Consider the following 18,838-nt stretch of genomic DNA (forward strand, 5'->3'; position numbering starts at 1 on the left):
ATTGTAATGAATATGCATAGTGCCAGGTGGATACTTGAAGTATCAGTGGTATTGCTTTGTAAGTATATGACTGTTTACTACTATACTACGCACCTGAAACTAATACAAAATAATATTGAATGTAAACTGAAATAAAAGGTAAAATTAAAAATATTTAAGTTTCTATCTTCAAATAATTAGAAGGACATAATATCTGACTCTTATCCATTTCAGCATATTCTATTTGTGAACCAGTTTTGTGAAATAAAAATAATTTATTGTTAAGTAATACAGTTTTCAATTTTTTTAATGATTTGTGTTTATAATATTATAACATCTAAACAAATTCTATAATCCACTGAAATATAGTTAACATTCATATATATGAGAAATTGGGTAAGGATACAATATTGGAGAAAATATATCTGGGAGGTACTTCAAAGAATATAATAGTTTTAAAAAATTGCCTGACTATTAAATCCAGGCCCTGAAATTCTTCTGGTACCATGATCTGAGTAGAATCTGAGAAAAGGGAACCTTCCCCAGAACCATACAATATCCATCCCAATAATGCAATCCCAGAGAAAAGGGGAGTTCATGAGGTAAATCTCATAATCATTTTTGCCCTCTATCTGAAGAATATTTTCAAATAGGTGCAACAAACTGTGGTAGTCTTATTGAGCTGACGAACCAGAGATCAACACTGTTGACATGGAATGGGTTGGAATTGGTGAAGCTTGGACCTGGAGAAAGAGGATCCCCTCAAACCCCTTGGCTGAAGTCTAGGTTTACATGCATAGAATGAGACTATAAGCTTACCAGAAAGTAGTTGCTATAGCTGGGGTCGCGAACCTATGGCTTGCGAGCCAGATGTGGCTCTTTTGATGGCTACATCTGGCTCGCAGATAAATCTTGAATTAAAAAAATAATAATGTTAAAAATATAAAACATTCTCATGTATTACAATCCATTCATTTCCTACCGCTCATGTCCATGGTTGCGGGAGGCTGGAGCCAATCACAGCTGTCCTCCAGGACAACACCAAATTTTTAATGGATAATGCGTAATGTACATGGGTCGTTGTATGGCTCTCACAGAATTACATTTTAAAATATGTGGCATTCATGGCTCTCTCAGCCAAAAAGGGTTTAATTTTTAACCCTGTGCTATAGGGTTAAAAATTAAACAGAGATATTATAGGTTAATACTGGAACAGTAGAGATCTGCCTCAGTTAGGATGGAGGGAATCCCTTAACACTGGGAACATGTGAGACACGAGAAAGACTTTCAGAATAAAGGTGCTCTTGGGAGTATGGGCTACTCCAGACTCACTCTAACAAATCCTGAAGATATATTCAAGTGATCTAAGAAAATACTAGGTTTGGAGTTTGAGTCGAGACTAAAGTGACTTAGACTTGCCACCGATTTATCCTGACAAAGGGCAAAACCAATATTATACAACATAAAGGTAATCATAAATTATTGAACTGCCTAATATTTATACAACAAAAATCAGACATCTTCAGAAGAAAATGAATATAGTATCTCTTAATCATATCATATTTAATGTCTGATACACCTAAAATGTATTAAATATGGAAAGAAACAGAAAAAAATGAATTCCATAATCAAGAGATGTTCAAACCTATAAAAAATAAAAGGTAGACATGTAAAAAGTACAAATGATTTAAATTCATATTGCAAAAATATAATATGTGTTTTCAATAGCATATCTATCATTAAGTTAGATAGGACAAGGATCTCAAGGTCTGGGCCATTCTTACTAAATGCTATTCTTGTTAAATGTTAAAGTGTAACACAGTATTTTGCAGACTAAGTGTAAACAGAATGAGCCTGATAGAAACACAGCATAATAGAATCTGATAAATGTAGCCTACTGCAAAGAAAAAAATCAGCCTGTAATTGACCAAATAGTGTACATCAGCAATGGCCTCACCTCGTCACAAGCTTTGGATACAATCCCTTCTCCTTTACTTGCAGGTAAATAAAACTACCTTGTGAAAACCATATCTTGTTTTTGAATAAAACACCCCAAGCAATGAACCCCTTCAGTTCATGAGTGGTCATTGAGAAAGTACAAATTAAAACCACAATTAATTACTACTTTACACTACAATTAAATACTTGCTAATAATGTCAAGTATTGGCAAGGATGTAGAGCAACTGCAAACCTCCTATGTAGCTGGGAGACAGTATTAAGTATGGGAATGATGTGGAAAGAAATTTGGTGGTTTCTTATCAAGTTAAAAATATACTTAGCATATTATTCAGCAAAATTAATCATTGGTAGATCATTCTAAAGAAAATTCCTTGTCATATTTTGTCACTGAATTCTAATTTTCATTTTATTCAGAGAACATAATCTGTATGATTTAATCATTTAAAACTTGAGGTTTGTTTTGACTCAACTTGTGACCAATTTGATAAGAGCTTCAATATCATTAAAAAATATTTATCTTGCAAATGTCCTGCAGAACTTCCAATAAGCAAATTAAGTAAAATCACTTATCTTTAAATCTCCTGTCTTTTATTTTTTCTCTGCATGTACTACTCATAATTAAAATAGATATATCTCCATGAATTTTTCTAATGTTTTTATTGTGTTCTATATAACAATGTTAAGCATTGTTATATAGAAGTTCTTTATCTGCTTGTTGCAATGACAAAAACAATCATGAAATACACCCCTCTTTATTTTTAGTAATGTTTATTAACTAAGAATATACTTTGTTCATATTAATATTACCATGAGGGTTTTCTTTTGGTTAACATGAGTGTGGTATCTTTTTTTCATCCTTTTGCATTTAGTCTTTTTTTTTCTTTTGTATTTTTCCTAAGTGAGAAGCAGGGGAAGGCAGACAGACTCCCATATGCGCCCAACCAGGATCCACCCAGCATGCCCGCCAGGGGGTGATGCTCTGCCCATCAGGGGTGTTGCTCCGCTGCAACTGGAGCCATTCTAGCAACTGAGGCGGAGGCCATGGAGCCATCCTCAGCACCCGGGCCAACTTTGCTCCAATGGAGCCTTGGCTGCAGGAGGGGAAGAGTAAGATAGAGAGAAAGGAGAGGGGGAAGGGTGGAGAAGCAGATGGTCACTTCTCCTGTGTGTCCTGGCTGGGAATCGAACCCAGGACTTCCACACACTGGGTCTATGCTCTACCACTGAGCCAACCAGCCAGGGCCTTGCATTTAGTCTTTAAATGTTCTTATATTTATAGTATGTCTCACTTTGGCCAAATAGCTTAGTTGGTTGGAGTGTCCTCCTAGAGCTCACAGGTCGCTGGTTTGATACTTTGTTGGGGCACATACGGGAACAGATCTATGTCCTCTCTTCCCCCCCCCCTTTCTCTAATCAATAACAAAAAATTGTAAGTAATAAAGCATGTCTCTTAAAAACATTTTTTAAAATGTTTTTTTTTATTTATTTACAGAGACAGAGAGAGAGTCAGAGAGAGGGATAGACAGGGACAGACAGGAACGAAGAGATGAGAAGCATCAATCATTAGTTTTTCGTTGCACATTGCAACACCTTAGTTGTTCATTGATTGCTTTCTCATATGTGCCTTGACCATAGGTCTTCAGCAGACCGAGTAACCCCTTGCTCAAGCCAGCGACCTTGGGTTGAAGCTGGTGAGCTTTTGCTCAAACCAGATGAGCCCGCACTCAAGCTGGCTACCTTGGGGTCTCGAACCTGGGTCCTCTGCATCCCAGTTGGACACTCTATCCACTGCACCACTGCCTGGTCCGGCAAAGCATGTCTCTTATATGCACTATATATTAATAGTTGTTTACTTTTAATCCAACCTATTTTACACTTCTAAATGCATATAGCCCAAGTAAATAATATTAAAATGTAATTATTGATGTTAGGTTTACTCTTTCTTTTTATTTATTGTTTTCTTAATGTTTTTATCTGCTCTTTACTCCCTTTTTGTTCCTTTTCTCTCATCTAGTGATTCTTTTGTATTAAATAAGTAGTTTTATTGTTATAGTTTTTATTCTATCTTATATAAGTTATGCATTCTTTAATATTCTTATAGATAATAAGCTAATAAAGTGAATGTGCAAGTTACTCAGCTGTTTTTTCCTAGTTCTAAAGTTGTCCCTCTGCATTCCGTCCTCTGATTCAGGAACTGGGATGCTGCAGTGGCATTTCTTCTTTTTTCAGATAATGATCTGTCAGTTTTGTCCTGGAGTGTGATTGTGAAATAAAAGTAGGGCAGGACAGCCTTTCCCCTATTTTTTTTTGCTTTTTGTTCGTGTTGGCATTTCTCCAGAAATTGTAGCAGCTCCTTGTTTCAGTCCCTGGGTTCTTTAAACTACCAGATCCAGCTTCTGCATGACTACCACATACCAGTACCAAACAGATGAAGCTTGCATGTCAGGTCAGACCATTCACTATGTGAGGCCTCACTCCTAGTGCGCACAATTCCAAATGCATTTATCATAGCACCTAGCTCTAGGTTTCTTTACAGAGGAAGTGATTTAAAGAATAAAAAATGTTCAGAATGGTACCTGAACATTGTAAGTGGTATATAATGTAACTTATTATATTGGCTTCTATTAATATATATAAATACTTTGCATTCATATATACTCCTCTATCCCTTGGCCTTCAAAGAGATATTCCATGAAAATATATTTAATTACATTTTAAAATAAAATCTAATTATATCTCATCATTAGACTTGGTATAAACAGACTATCACTTTTGGGATTTTAGAATCCTTAAAGAGATGCAATTATAGGATTTGTAAAATTATACCTGAAAAGTACTCTATGTATCTTTATAGGTTCATGTATTAGTAAGATAAATTATATTTTCATTTAAAAATAATTACAGAATAAAAATTTTGGGTAGGTTTGAATGTTAACTATGATATTTATGTGAATATTAAAAAAATACCTATTCTCATGAGAGATAATTCATGTTGAGTGGAGTTCAGAGGCCAATTTGTATTCTAAGAAAATGTTATTTATAGCCAGATTTAAAATTATACTCTGGAATAATCTTGCTTCAGTTAAAAAAACTTATATTAGCTATTGAGAGAGCAGTAGAGCACTTCAAAGAACGTAATCTATAGATTTAGATAAATTATTTAAGGTTATTTCCTAATTAGACTTAATAACATCAATAATTAACAATTCCCCAAACTCATTGCAAAAGTGCTTTTTTCTTTTCAAAGAGCTTTCTTTTTATTTCCTCATTAGATGCTCATATCAACTCTCTAAGGCAACTTGGGAAAATATTACCCTCATTTATTGGGTGAGAAAACTGAATTTTGGAGATGTCTGCAGCTTGTTTATCATATAAGTATTATTTTACAATATTACAATGAAATCATGGTTATATTGTTGTCTCAGTACCTATTTCATAATGTGGGACATATGTGACATTTCACTGTATACACTCTGCTTTTCTTGGGTTCATATAACCTGTAATAATTTATGAAGTCAAGTTTATACAGGTTCCACATTTTAACTAAACAAAAGAAGCAAAGAAATAAGAAAACAAAAAAATAACTATAATGCTATGTGTTGAGGAGGTTTCCAGAAGAAAATCAGTTTGTTGTTTAGGAAGAAACAAAACAATTGTGCTCTGAATTGAAACAAACATTTTTTGGCCAGCAGTTCTAAAAAAGACAAAAAGAAAGCAGGAAGGAAGGAGGGAAGGAATGTACAAAGGAAGGAAGGAAGGAAGGAAGAGAGGGAGGGAGGGAAAGAAAGAGGGAAGGAGGATGGATTAGGGAGGCACTTCTAGAAGGAAAAATAAAGATGATGGCATTATTCAGTAAAAAAAGAAATGATGCCCATTATCCCCTTTGAAAGCAGATACAGATCACATAAAACAGGCACCATGCATCCAGGCAGCTAGCCACTACAAATATCAAACAAAAATCAAAATGGGTAGAAAAATATCCTTTTCATAGGACTACCCTCTTCAACTCATTTATATAGATGAGGAATTTTGAGCTCTTTGACATCTCTACTCACTGCTGAATCTTACCTTAAAAACCTTTGAAATTATGAACACTCATTACCTAATTTTTCTCACATTATATATTTTATTATTCTTGACACTTTTATTACTTCTGTAGCCATATTAATAGCAATTACTCAAGATTAACCCTATGTTTTGCTGTTATTACTAACAATTTTATATATTTTTCTTGTTATATGCATGGACATTTCTCAGGAAAAACAAATGTATTTTCTTTCTGTATTTTTAATATTTAAATATATATTAATTTTTAAAGATAGTTTTATAGCTAATATATGCTTAAGCTCTTATGTGAGAGGTTTTCTTATTCTTCCATAAATTTTCAAATAGATAGATACCTAGATCTTTTTTTATTTTTGGTTATTGTTTACATAGCTCTAATTGTTATCTTTACATCTAACTTTATTCATCCTGATTATATGACCTTATTTCAGAGAACCTATATATTTTCATGATTTAATTCAGATGCCAAGTCATTTTATAATATCTTTTTATTATAACTTTTGAACAGTTATTTGCCAGACCCATAGAAGGTGTGAGTGATAGAAAGGGGAACAGCCCTAAATACTACTCCCGAGGAATAAGCAGTAAGCATAGCTAGGGCACTCCAGTCCAGTTGATTGCCCTTGTTATGTTTTAAACAGTATCTTTTTATAGGAACTTATGATGATCAATTTTGTGTCAACCTTACTGGGCCACTTGCTGCCCAAATATTTAATCAAATGTTAGTTTAGCTGTGTCTGTGAGCATGCTCTTAGATGAGGTTAACATTTAAATTGTTAGAATGAGTAAAGCAGATTGTCCTCCATAATGCCAATGGGCTTCGTTAATTAGTTGAAGATCTATGCAGACCGTAAAGCCAATTCTTTCCCAGTAAGAAAAAATTTCTCCTACATTTTCTACATTTGAGCTGGGACATTGACTCTTCTCCCACCTTAGATTCAAACTGAAATATCTGCCCTCCAGGTCTTGCGTCTGCATCAAACAGCAACTACACAAAGCTGGAGGGAGGAGAGGGATCCAGGCAGCTGGTGTCAGTTAACACAAATATGTCTTTTGGGCAAAAAGCTCACGAAATCTACAGGAGGCCTGCAGCAGCCCCACTGGCCATTAGTATCTTTAGTGGCAAAATTTGCTGAGTTGGCAGCAGAGCAGGTTGTTGCGAACCACAGTCGCTCCCACAGTGTGGCTGCAAGCGATAGTTCCTGCTTTATCCCCCTTGTTTCTAGTCACCTCTAAGTCTCAACTTTGCCGCTCTGGATGGGATGAGACCAAAGTAGGTCCCCAAAAGGCTAGGGAAGCTGTTTTCTCACCCCACTCTTTCTAGCTGGGAAGGGAGGTAAGAAAGAGGGGCACTCTCTCTAGCTGGAAAGTTCTTTCTTGGAAAAAAAAAAAGTTCTTTCTTGGCACTGGGCAATGCCAGCTTGGGTACAAGATGATTCCAGACAAACCAAAGTTGTCTTTCTCTTCTGTGAATTTGTTCTCATGGTTTTTTTTGTTGTTGTTGTTTATTTTCTCCATCATTTTCTAGTGTCCCCCTAAATGCATCCTCCCCCCCCCCCCCGCATGTTCCCTACAACATCCCCCTTTCCCTCCAGGATTAGCTTTTCTGCTATCTTTAGTGGCAAAATTTCACCACCAAAGATAGAGAGCAGAAATACATTGTGTTATGTGTGTATAATTTCACCAATCTCTTTCCATTTTCTGATCCCTTCCTATCATCCCCTTTCCCTCTGTCTGCTTTCCCTCTGGTCCCTTTGATCCTGCCTCTGTCTCTATTCTGTTCCTCAGTTCACATTGTTTATTGGATTCTTCAAATGAGTGAGGTCATATGATAGTTTTCTTTTTCTGCCTGGCTTATTTCACTTAACATAATAGTTTCCAGGTCCATCTCTGTTGTCACAAAGGTAAAATTTTCTTCTTTTTCATAGCCCCATAGTATTCCATTGTGTATATGTACCATGGCTTTTTAATTCACTCATCTACTGATACTTGGGCTGTTTCCAGATCTTGGCTATTATAAACAATGCTGCCATAAACATGAGGGTGCATTTCTTCTTTTGAATCATTGATGTGGTGTTCTGGGTATATATTCCTAAAATAAGGATGGCTGGGTCAAAAGGCAGCTCCATTTTTAATTTTTTGAGGAATCTCCATACTATTTTCCACAGTGGCTGCACCAGTCTGCATTCCCACCAGCAATGCAGGAGGGTTCCCTTTTCTCCACTGTTATGTTTTTGCTGCACTGTATTGCTAAAGTTTCTTAAGTGTAATTTGAAGCTACCCCAGAGCTACTTTGTTCATGGAGAGCTGTTTAGTTGTTGATTTCTGTGTGGCGCATGGGGCCAGGGATCTCCTATATTGCCATTTTGTTTATATAACTCCATTAATCTTGTATATACATATATACATACACACATACACACACACACACACACGAATACATTCACCCTGTTGTTTCTGTTTAAATAAAGAACACCATTACAAGTATCATGTTTCCATTTTGTTTTGTTTTTATTTTCTTTTTATATGGTAGAAAAAAATGAGAAACATCTCCAGCCCTTGAGATCGATTGTTGCTTGTCATTGGCAGTACTCATTATCCACTTAGGTGTGTCAGATCAAATACAATTTCTGGTCACAAAAACCTGAAATTTATATGGTACCTGTGATAATTATATTTTATAGGAAGATAAGTTGACATTCAGAATGTAACTTGAAAACTCTTGTAGGTCTACCTAGCGAGAGAAAATGGGCTGATCATGAAAGGTGCAAATATTGTTGTTCCTACGACAGTTACATTTTCCATAGTGAATTAATCATTTGTCATTTTGAGTGTATAAGTGTCTTAAGAGCTTGCTTAATATGTCTACTTCTGAGATATTAATGTCCTCTTGGTGTGCTGATAAAATCAGTATGCTGTGCCAGCAAAACAAAGGATCATATCAGAAGCTTAATAAATTCATCAAGATAATGAAATTTAACCCCAAGAGGCCTCTTGGCAGTAATCTTATGTGTATTCACCAAGCCACTGATGCAGAGAAATCGACATTTTTCTTCCTCTAATTATGACAACTAGGTATTCTTCTTTTGAAATTTGTCCCAAGGATGCAGAATGTAAAGGAAAAGAGACAAAGAAAATACGTATTTTCATGTATGAATTATTTTTTAATTTAATTACAAGAAATTAAATTTAAATAATCTGTAAAGACTAATCAGGGTAAGTTTACAGTATGGAGTAACTAGCACTAAAATATAAGATTCTTACAATAGAGAACTATAAGTCATTGATGAGAGGAATTTAAAAAATATACAAATAAAGGATAAGATATTTCATGCTCGTGAATTATAAGAATTAATATTGTTAAAATGTTCATACTACCCAATGCAATCTACAAATTCAATGCAATCCCTATTAAAAATCTAATGACAGTTTTCACAGAACTAGAACAAATAAGTATAAAATTTGTATAAAACTACAAGTCTGACCAGGTGGTGGCACAGTGGATAAAGTGTCAGACTGAACCCCAGAGATCACTGGCTTAAGTGCAGGCTCATCTGGTTTCAGCAAGGCTCACCAGCTTGAACCCAAAGTTGCTTGATTGAGCACTCAGTCTACTGTATCCCCCCATCAAGGCACATATGAGAAAGCAAACAATGAACAACTAAGGTGTCACAACAAAGAATTGATGCTTCTCATCTCTCTCCCTTCCTGTCCGTCTGTCCCTATCTGTCCCGCTCTCTGTCTCTCTCTCTCTCTGTCTCTGTCACAAAAAAGACCCCAAATAGCCAGTATAATCTTAAGCAATAAGAACAAAGTTGGAGTCATCACACTTCTTGCTGTAATAAACACACACAACATGGAGCGGAATAGAGAGTTGAGAAATAAACCAAGGCATACATGGTTAATTAATTTATGACAAAGAAACCAAGAACATACAGTGGGGAAAGAACCATTTCTTCAATAAATGATGCTGAGAAAACTGCACAGCCATCTGCAAAAAATAAATAAATAAAATAGGACAACCATCTTAAACTATATGTAAACTTTAACTCAAAATGATTTAAACTTAAATGTAATTCTCTAAACCATAAAATTTATAGAAGAAAACACAGACAGTAATCTCCTAGTCATCAATCTTGAAAATAAAAGCAAAAATCAACAAGTCAGTGAAGGGGGGTCAAAAAGTACAAAGTTCCATTTAATAAAATAAGTCATGGCTATATAACTTATAGCGTAGTGACTCTAGTTAACATTATTGGATTGTACATTTAAAACTTGCTAAGAGAGTATATCTTAAAAGTCTTTGTCACAAATATTAATAATAAAATTAAAACTGAAAATCAGGCCCTGGCAGGTTGGCTCAGTGATAGAGTGTTGGCCTGGCGTGCAGGAGTCCCGGGTTCAATTCCCGGCCAGGGCACACAGGAGAAGTGCCCATCTGCTTCTCTACCCTTCCCCCTCTCCTTCCTCTCTGTCTCTCTCTTCCTCTCCCTCAGCCAAGGCTCCACTGGAGCAAAGTTGGCCCAGGCGCTGAGGATGGCTCTGTGGTCTCTGCCTCAGGTGCTAGAATGGCTCTGATTGCGGCAGAGCGATGCCCCAAGATGGGCAGAGCATCGCCCCCTGGTGGGCATGCCGGGTGGATCCTGGTCGGGCACATGCGGGAGTCTGTCTGACTGCCTCCCCGTTTCCAGCTTCAGAAAAATACAAAAAAATAAAAAAATGAAAATCAAAATTAGCCTGTTAGTTTTTGCATTTGATACTCAAACTGAACATAATCACATACACAGAACAGACAGAAATACAGAAAATAGCAATGTGAATTTCTGCCTTATTTACTTATTTATTTATTTGCCTTATAATAAATACAGATTTGCTAGCAAGGTTGGTAAGAAGTGAAACAACAGAAATGTGTTTAAAAGTCACTACTCAGTTGTGACCAAGAAGCACCCATTACATGGAGACAGAAGCAGAGCTGGACACTTAGCTTACACTTGGCATAATGAAAAATAAAGGGAGAGAGCCCAGAAAAATGGAGACACACATGCTCAGTTTCTCTTCATGTATTGTTTTAAATCATATAAGCCACTAAAAAAATAATATGTAAGTACAAGATGAAGAGGAAGACAAGTAGCATCATTCTGCCTAAGTCTCAAGCCCCATGGAAAGAAAGCAGATTAAGGCCAGAGTGATCTTCCAACATTTAAAAGCTTAGATATTTTCTAGTCATTAAATGAATAAATTATTTTCTGCCTTTGTACCCCTGGCTTAGATTTTGAGATTTCATCCCCTGAACTTTGACCATCTATAGCTATTTGAAACAGAGTACACACATGACACAAGAAATCATCTCCAAGAAATCTGTAATCATGAAACATGAAAGGATGAATCAGTCTCTATGAGAAACAAGGTCACTTTTATATTCCAAGAATTGTATAGAATGGCTGTTGTGCCATGTGAACTGTGAAGAAGCAGTTTTCATTAGTTGCAGTTAAAGAACATTGAAGAGTTTCATGCTCTAAGATGACTGAGCAAAAATGAAGTGACTAATGTTTTTCATTTTTATTGTTTTTAAATTGAATTTATTGGGGTGACATTTGTTAATAAAATTACATAGGCTTAATGTGTACCATTTCATAATACATCATCTGCACATTGCACTGTGCATTCACACACCATATCAGTCTCCTTCCATCACCATTTATACCATTTACCTTCTTCTACCTCCCCCCAACCTCTTTTCTTCTGGCAATCACCATACTGTTGTCTGTGTCTACGAGCATTTTTCTTTGCTTAACTCCTTCACTTTTTTTCACCCAACCTCACAACCTGCCTCCCCTCTGACAGGTGTCAGTGTGTTCTCAATATCTGTGAGTCTGTTTCTATTTTGTTCATTAGATTCCATATATAAGTAAAATTATATGGTACTTGTCTTTCTCTGAGTTGCTTATTTCACTTAGCATAATAATATCCAGGCCCATCCCTGCTGATGCAAAAGGTAAGATTTCCTTCTTTTTTATATAGCTGAGTGGTATTCCATTGTATAAATATTCCATAGCTTCTTTTTATCTACTTATCCACTGATGGGCACTTGGGCTGCTTCCAAATCTTGGCTATTGTAAATATCAGTGCAATGAACATAATGTATTTTTTCAAATAAGTGTTTCAGGTTTCCTTAGAGACATTCCCAGAAGAGAAATTGCTGGGTCATTGAGAAATTACAATTTTAATATTTTGAGGTAACTCCATACTATTTTCCACAGTGGCTGCACCAGTCTGCATTTCCATCAACGGTGCACAACGGTGTAGATTTACTGATGACATGCATTCCGACAGGTATGAGGTGATATCATTGATACATCTGAGAAGGGCTTAATATCCAAAATTTGTAAGGAACTTATTAAACTCAACACTGAAAAAATATTCTAATTAAGAAATGGAGAAAGGAACAGAATAGACAATTCCTCAAAAAGAACACTCAGACGGCCAACAGAAATGTCAAAAGATGTTCAACATCACTGATTACCAGAGAAATGACTAATTGTTATCAGATCCTTAGATTCAATCCTTTTTGACCAAACTCATATCTGCCCTTGCATTCTGACCATATGCAATATAAATAGAGAAAATCCCATTTTGTGTACAAGTCCCCCAAATTATAACTCCTAAAAATGTATGACTTCTTTCTGTAGCTTATACAACAAGTATATACACATATTTATGTACATACACACACATGCACACAGAGTCAACCCAGAATAACATGGGTTTTAGCTGTATGGGTCCATTAATATTTTTTTTCAACAATTATGCTGGAAAATTTATTGGAAATATACAACAACTTAAAAAATAACTGACAGACATACTATGTAACCTAAACTAAAAATATTGAAAACAATAAGAAAAAGGTAGGTATGTCATGAATGTATAAAACATGTAGATACTAGTCTATTTTATTTACTACCATAACAGATACAAATATATTATAAAAGTTAAAATTTATCAAAACTCATATACATACATAAAACATGCATGTTGTCATCTGCAGTCAAGAGAAACATAAAGAGCCTGACCAGATGGTGATACAGTAGATAGAGCATCAGCCTGGACTGAGATTCAAAACCCCAAGGTTGTCAACCTGAGCACGAGGTCACCAGCTTGAGTGTGGGATCATAGACATGACCCCATGGTCACTGGTTTGAGTCCAAAGGTAGCTGGCTTGAGCAAGGGGTCACTGGCTCTGCTGAAGCATCCAGGTCAAGGCATGTATGAGAAAGTAACTAATGAACAACTAAGGTGCTGCAACTATGAGTTGATGCTTCTCATCTCTCTCCCTTCCCGTCTGTCTGTCCCTATCTGTATGTCTCTCACTAAAAAAGAGAGAGAGAGAAATGTAAACAAATGTAAAGATGCAGTATTAAAGCATAATGGCATTAAATTTTCTGTAGTACATACTATGCTAAATGGTAATCATTTTATAGCCACCTCTTGTTGCTATGCCAGTGAGCTCACGTATTGTGATTATTCAATTAAAATGCCATGTGATAATGATCACCTCCACGCAAGCAGTTTCTCTCTCCAGTAGTGTTTTGTGGTAAAAGTGATTTTTCTCAGTTCTCAGTATCTTTCAATGTGTTTACTGCAATACTGTAAACCTTGAATAACATCATGGTTCCCATACAAAGTGCTACTAGTGAGTGTGGAAGTTCTCCCAAGAGCAGAGAGAAGTCATGACATTACAAGAAAAAGTTGAATTGCTTGATAGGTTCTGTAGATTGAAGTCTGCAGCTACAGTTGTCCACTATTTCAAGATAAATGAATCTAGTGTAAGAACTAAAAAAAAGAAAAGGGAATCCATGAAGCTGTCACTGCAGGTATGCCAGAAGTACAAGAAACCTTGCACTTTTTTTATGAAATACATTTTTATCTTTGTTGAAAATACAGCTTTTCTGTAGGCAGAGGGTTGTTATAAGAAAGGCATACCTATAGACTCCAGTGTGATTTGAGAAAAAGTGAAGCCATTATATGACAATTTAAAGCAGAAGGAAAATGATCTAAAGCTGAAGAAGGTAATGTCAGAAGAATAGGTTCCATAATTTTAGAAAGAAGTTAGGCTTAAAAAAATGTCAGGATAACAGGAGAAGCAGCTTCTGTTGACCAAGAGGCAGCAGATTAGTTTTCAGATGCCATTAGGAGAATCAATCCCTGAGGAGATAATATATCTGCCTAAACACATAATTTTTTTAGGTTTCTTTTTTATTTTATTTTATTTTTTATTCATTTTTAGAGAGGAGAGAGAGAGAGAGACAGAGAGGGAGAGAGAGGAGAGATAGACAGAGAGAGAAGGGGGGAGGAGCTGGAAGCATCAACTCCCATATGTGCCTTGACCAGGCAAGCCCAGGGTTTCGAACCGGCGACCTCAGCGTTTCCAGGTCGACGCTTTATCCACTGCACCACCACAGGTCAGGCTAAACACATATTTAATGGAGATGAAAGTACCCTATTCTGGAAAAAAAATACCACAGAGGACATTTATTAGTAAGAAAGAGAAGCCAGCATGAGGTTGTAGGCAAATCCAGTTCGAATTATTATGAGAACTGCCCTTATCTATAAAGCTGCTAAACCCTGAGTCTTGAAGGGAAATGATAAACACCAACAGCCAGTCTTTTGTCTGTACAACAAGAAGGATGAATAAGGAGAACATTTTTTTCTGGATTTGTTCTATCTGTGTTTTGTCCCTGAGATCAAGAAGTAACTTGGACAATACCCCTGACCCCCCTAGAATCCCATGAGTTCCACACCAAAGGCATCAGAGTGGTTTATTTGCCCTCAAACACAACACTTCTAATTCAGGCTTTATGTCAGAGGGTCTGAAGGACCTTTAAAAGTCATTCATTCCCCATGGTACTGTGTGGAAAGGATAGTCAACACTATGGAAGAGTGCCTCACTAGAACATCATGAAATGATGATCATGAAAGACATAAAGGACATCAGAAGGAAGGGTTATAGTTACACCATTGAAGATGTCACTGTTGTTACAGAAGCTTGCTCCTGATCTGAGGGAGAAAGTATTCAGTGTTTCTCTGTTTTATGTAATATTGGCTATGGATATTTCATAGATGCCCTTTATTAAATTAAGAACGTTTCCTTTTGATTATCTGAGTATTTATCATAAATAGATATTTTCTTTCTAACTTATTAATACTTACAGTAACTTTAGAAATATATTGTGTTTAAATATATATGATAGGGTATATTATTTAATATATGTAATGTATATTTGTGTGTACACAGATACACAAGTATGTATATGCATGTGTATATATATAGAGAAAGAGAGAGAGAAAGAAAAAGAAAGAGATATTTAAATTGCTACATTGCCATGAAATTCATTAATATGGCAGCCAGAACAAGCTGACTTATAGTAACAGGTAATTGGTAAATGAGTCAGATGAGTTTATTTGAGGAAAAGCACTGTAGTCTCTAAGCAGGGGCTAGAATCTAAAAATCAATATTAGTCTTCAATGTGAACATCAAAGCAAAGTTTTCTGGTCACAAATGTTCTTCTCCAAGCTACACCTGCAATTGTACAATGGTAATTTTCTAATATAAAGGAAAAAGGAAAGTAATTTAGATCCCCTTTTCAAATTTAAAAAGGCATGCATTGAATTTAAACAGCATAACCACAGACAACTTTACATCATCAATCTGTCAGTAATATGAATCCATTTTATTTTGTAGGCAATAATAGAAATATGATGCTCAAGAACTACATGTGTTTTATTACTTATGCAGTATATTTAATCCAGATTCAGAATTCTTAAGAGCCACAGACTAAACTAGACAACAAATAATGAACATCAATATTGGTTGTTGGAACAGAGCTCCAATAAGATCCCTAGGTAACATTATATGTTCTAAAATGACTTGAAGAATACATCATTAAAACACAATGTCAGGCCATATTTTTAAATAGAAAAGGATAGGTTTTCTTTTCAATTTCTTTAAAGCCAGTTTACTTCATCACAACCAGTTTTTTATTTATATAACTTTTTGAAGAGTTGGGCTAACATTCATGAAAAAAGTCATTTTGAAAAATCTTCACAAAAAGTTGCTCTGAGATTTCTTTGGATGAGCCATCATAATATTAAATAATTTTCATGACTGGAAAGTTAACATTTTTTTTTATAACATAAACCCTATATTCCACAATTCTAACCTGAATTTTTCTCTCTAGTCTTTCAGATAATAAAACTCATTTTAAGTTCCACATAGGCCTTTGATATTTAAGACAAATAAAAGATAATAGAATGTTGCATCTTTCTTCTAATACATATTTACTTCCATTTTGGGTTTGAGCCACGAGAAAGAAAAGGACCCAGATTACACTGGGAGGCAGTACTTAGGAAGGAAGTGGGTGATCTCACTAACAACTTTGTCATTTGTCCCATATTAATATCTTTGTAAGTTTTACTATTGTCATTGGGTCTTATTATCAGGCCAGCCGCTTTTATGTCCTTAAGAATAATAATAGCAAAGCTTTGAAGGCCTTCTAACATCTCTGCCACTGCACTTCCCTTTCACCTCCACCACCAAAGTGTCAGGTTCTTGAACAATGTAATATGTGAAGAAAAATGACATTTAAGAATGACCCTAGTAAAAGGGAAAACCTTAAGTAACCACATATATCTCTACTAGAACATATGCGTGTCTATACATACACTACACAGAAATGGCTAATTTAGATAACAGGAATTATTCTCAAGTCTACATGGTGAAACAACTTCTGATTTTCCTCTCCTTATAGTACTAATTATACTCTCTCTTTGCCTTTAACTCCCCTCTTTGCTTTATTTCTAGATTTTAATATTTAATAAAGAAATTATATTACTGCCTTTATATTGATAATCTGAAAATCTCGGTGCCTATAATATTTCTGTAATTTTATCTTATTGTTTGACTTTTTTTACATCTTTAGCATTTTATACGATATATATATACCCAGAGATGAGGAAAACAGGTGTACTTTTATAAAACTAAAAATTAAATGAATAAATTATAGCCTGACCAGGGGGTAGTGCAGTGGATAGAGCATAGACCTGGGACACTGAGGACCCAGGTGTGAAATCCCAAGGTCACCATTTAGAGTGCTGGTTCTTCCGGCTTGAGCATAGCCTGACAAGATTGAGTGAAGAATCATAGACATGACTCCATGGTCACTGACTTGAGCCCAATGATAGCTGGCTTAAAGCCCAAGGTCACTGGCTTGATTCAGGGGACACTGGCTCAGCTGGAGCCCTCATGCCCCAGTAAAAGTAAATATGAGAAAGAAATTAACAAACTACTAAAGTACAGCAATAAGTTGATTTTTCTTATCTCTCTTTCTTCCTATCTACCCCTTTCTCTCCAAAAAAAAAAATATATATAAACAGATATATCAATTCATGTATATGTGCTCAGAGACTGAGAAAATGACTACATTTTCAAACCAGTAAATAAATAAGCAAATCAATATCTGGGTACAAAGTATCATTATGCAAAACACATTCTTCATTTCACATTTTTTAAAATGTCACTTTCCACATCCAACAAAAACAATAAGAATATGACATAAAAACCAGAGGGGGAAAATGGCCAATGCTTTTATTATTTATTCTTATTATGATCACTTTTGGGAAATGGGTTCCTAGTGGCATCTTCTCTGATTATGAAGAAGGCATCAGAATTTAAATATTTGATACTCAACTTGGAGAATGATGTGAAAGTCATCATGCAGGGCTGTGACCTTAGTCTGCATCTCTCACTTCATGGTCATAGCACAGATGAGGGATTCAGTAAACAAGCAGCCTCCGCTAAAGGACAAAGCACAGTTGTCTGCATCTCTTACCTAAATATTATTATAGCTACTGCATGTTATACTGGAGAGCCAAAGATTATAATGAGATGTAGTACAACATAAACATCCTTATAAAAATGATAGCAAGGAGAATTGCAAATAACCAAGAAGTCTTTCCGATTTTTGTTATCACTTGATGGCAATTTTATGGGCCTTCGCCAGAGCTTTTCCTGTTCTTGTATAATAGTTACAGCTTTCTTTTCATTTTCATTCATTGTTCACAAAAGTGAGAGCTGTAATTCTTATATTCCTTATCCTTCCCATTTTTAGTGGAGTTATAATGTTCATAGGTGACATCTTTCTGAGGTAGTGCTGAATAGCAATGTAAGAAAAAAGAAAGATAAATATCCTATAGTCCAAACTTAATCATGTAGTTAAGAGCAAAAAAAAAATGTTTTAAAATGTTTCTTTGTTTTTGTTACTTCACATAATCCTGATGCTTTGGGGTGGGGAGGAGGTGCGGGAAATACTCCCTGAGGTTTTCAATGCATCTATCTTATAAATGATTCTCTTTGATCAAATTCTTGTGCAATCTCTTCTTTTTTTTTAGAGTCATAGAGGCAAAGATTTCATATCAGAGTATTTCAACTCTTGACAGCTCAGTGGGAGTGAGGAAAAGGGGGAGGGGATATCTAAAGGAGAGGAAAAGATGGGGGAGAGGAATTCAAAGTCAGGCCAATGATGACAAGCAAAGCATGGAGCAGCTGTAAAGACTGTGACTTGATCTCTTCCAGAGATTGGTGTACTGGGGTAAGTGACAACTTCTAATTAAAATGGTGGCTGATTATCATGTAAGAAGTGACACAATTTGTCAAGACCTGGAGTAGAAGATGAATCACTTTTATTTGTAAAATCTTCTAACTTAAAGATATGCATTTTTAACTGAATATCTGTGGTGTGTTTTTGATGGGAGACATGATAATTAAATCCTTTTTATTGT

Source organism: Saccopteryx leptura, chromosome 1 (genome assembly GCF_036850995.1).
Source record: "Saccopteryx leptura isolate mSacLep1 chromosome 1, mSacLep1_pri_phased_curated, whole genome shotgun sequence".
Classification (NCBI taxonomy): domain Eukaryota; kingdom Metazoa; phylum Chordata; class Mammalia; order Chiroptera; family Emballonuridae; genus Saccopteryx; species Saccopteryx leptura.